This window comes from Triticum aestivum, chromosome 3A, assembly GCF_018294505.1.
Source record: "Triticum aestivum cultivar Chinese Spring chromosome 3A, IWGSC CS RefSeq v2.1, whole genome shotgun sequence".
NCBI lineage: Eukaryota > Viridiplantae > Streptophyta > Magnoliopsida > Poales > Poaceae > Triticum > Triticum aestivum.
Window position 1 is genome coordinate 81,191,659 of NC_057800.1, and position 3,134 is coordinate 81,194,792.

Genomic DNA, 3,134 nt, shown 5'->3' on the forward strand with positions numbered 1-3,134 from the left:
ACAAATCTCAAATGGGCTATAAGTTCTCTGCCACACACTTCTGGCCTTACTAAGTTGACGCGTCCCCTAAAAAAACAGAGTTGACGCGTATGCAAGGCTTTGTCAACTTATAGTCAACACACGGTTCTAGCAGCAGTGGCCGTTGGATGTCCATCCAACGGATGCCGTGCTTCTTCTTCAATCTCGGATATTCTAGCTTCACCCGCCCAAAAAATGATTCCTCCCCCTGACATCTTGGGCCCACCGTTTCGGAAGCTGGCCTATGGGCCTACTAAGTTGACGTACCAAGGGCTTTGTCAACTTAGTCAATATAAACGATTCTAGCTGCAGTGACCGTACGATGTCCATCTAACGGCCGTCGTGCTTCTTCAACCTCTGGTCTTCTTGCTCCAGCCGCCCAAAGCAGCGCCGGTCATGCCGCCTGCTCCTACCTCTCATGGCCGACTGTGCTGCTGCGGAGGCCTCACCGCCCCTACTACTCCCACCGCTGGCCAGGCCATCCCTCCATTCACCCACACCCCTGTTATTCTGCGGCGACGGCAGCATAGCCGAACCAGTGAACCCTCGTACTCCTCTCCGCGTGTGCATCTACTGTCGCGTCTTCCCCGGCTCCACGTCGTCCCCTTCCTAGGCCTCGCCGTCGTCCACCGCCCTGGTGCTCTTGGCGCGGTGTGGTCAACGTGGTCAAGGAATGACTTCCATCGGACGTGGACTCTACGTGGAGAGGCTGACAGCTGGGTCCACGGCAGCCGCAAGGAAGTGCCTCCTTATTACGTGCAAAATAATTATTCCTCCACCTGACAGCGGGGCCCACCAGATGGGCCACCGTATTTCGCGAAAAAAATGATTCGCCCCCTGACTGCTGGGAACCACGAGCTACATCTTCGCACGCAAGGAAGTGCGTCCGGAAAAAACCGATTCGCCCCCCTGACTGCTGGGACCCACCAGCTACATCTTCGCACGCAAGGAAGTGCGTCCGAAAAAACGATTCGCCCCCGACTACTGGGACCCACCAGCTACACCTTCGCACACAAGGAAGTGCGTCCGGGCAAAAAAAAACAATCTGCCCCCCTGACTGCTGGGACCCAGCAGCTACACCTTCGCACGCAAGTGCGTCCGGGCAAAAAAAACGATTCTCCCCCTGACTGCTGGGACCCACCAGCTATATCTTCGCAGGCAAGGAAGTGCCTGGCAGTCGGGACCCACCTGGTCTAAGGGTATGTAGTGTTGTCATTCTGGTCACGAATGTGTACATACATACTGGTCGATGTAGAGGCGCGCACGTGTCGTAGTAGAGGTGCGCACGTAGCATGTACACATACGTACAACGGCCAGGGTGCAAGAAAGAAAATACGGCCATGTATGTGTACATACGGGCAGGGTCTCGAACGCCTACTCGCGCATACGTACGGCCAGGGCCCGTGTACATGGCTGGGTCAGAACAAAGAAACAATGTCGTCGTCGTGTTCATGGGGAGGAAACGGAATGCGTCGTGTTCATGGGGAGGCAACAGAATGCGTCATGTTCATGGGGAGGCAACGGAATGCGTCGTGTTCATCGGGAGGCAACGGAATGTGTCGTGTTCATCAGGAGGCAACGGAACGCGTGGGAGCCAACCGGCTGGGTCGGAACAGAATGTGTGGTCGTATTCATCGGGAGGGCTTGGACGGAACAGGCGATGGAAACGAGGCCTGGCGTTCCGCAGAACGAAGGAAATAGACCTCCTACGGTCGAAACAGGGGTCCTGTTGATCGAGAGGGGTGTGGCATACCACAAAATGGAGGAAACGGACCTCCTACGGTCAAAACGGGGGTCCTGTTGATCGGGAGGGGTGTGGCGTACCGCAAAACGGACGAAATGGACCTCCTACAGTCAAAATGGGGGTCCTGTTCATCGGGAGGGGTGTGGCGTACCGCAAAACGGGATTCCACGGGATACTATTCATCTCCACCGTCAACCTCCTCCAGCCTCCACGGGCTATCGTCGACCTCCTCCAGCCTCCACGGACTCCTCTTCATCCAGCCTCCACCGTGCGCTACTCCACCGGCTACTGTTCAACCACCCCTCCACCGTCTACTGTTCATCCAGCCCTCCACACCATGGGGTCCTGTTCAACCACCCCCCACCGTCTACTGTTCATCCAGCCCTCCACACCGTGGGGTCCTGTTCAACCACCCCTCCACGGGCACCCCTCCATCGTCTACTGTTCATCCAGCCCTCCACACCACGGGGTCCTGTTCATCAAGAGGCAACGCCACCGCTCACTGTTCATCCCAAACCCCCCGCAACGCTCACTTTTCATCCCAGAGGCAACATCGATCGGCTTCAGTTAGCAGTAGTAGCAAGGAATCGCTCGATCGGGTTCAGTTAACAGCCATCGATCGATCGCTCGGATTCAGTAATGCGTAGCCTGTAGTGCAATCGCTCGGGTTGAGTTAGAGCCCAACGCCTTGCTTGGGTTCAGTTAGAGCCAACACCTCGCACACACGCGCGTACGTGTATGAGAGAAACACGCATCGCTCGACCCCCGACCTCCCACCGTAACCGGGAACTCCCCAAATTTTCCTTGCCCTCGCTTCTACCATGGTTTTTTCCGTCATGGACGGCCCAAAGAATGTCATGCATCTGCGTCTCCGACCCGCCCAGGACGAAAAGCCCATTTTCTGTCATGATTTTTTGTCATAGAAGTAGGAGCCCACCACATCTATGATGATATCGGGTTTTGTCACAATTATCGTCATAGAAGTGTCATATGTATGACAGAAAAAAATTCGTTCAGCCCAAAATGTCACGGATGTGTCTTTTTTTTGTAGTGACGTGCTTGCCGCAGACAGGATATCTGATACGAAATATGGGAAACTGCAGGATAGTTATGCCTTCTTTCTTGCACGGCATTCTTGAATTTTGATGTTGCATAACATATGAAAAACCCCCATATGGCAACCATTTATGGCTAACAACCGATAAATACCTTGGCAACCATGGTTGTCTGCACATGGCACCCATGTTTGACCCCATACAGCAACTCCGCCATTCCGTGTCGATACTCCTTCTTTTTTTTCCTTTTTTGCAATCCATGAATTGTAGTCACTGCTCCTTATTTCTTTTGACATCTTTAGTTGTTTTGCTGTTTT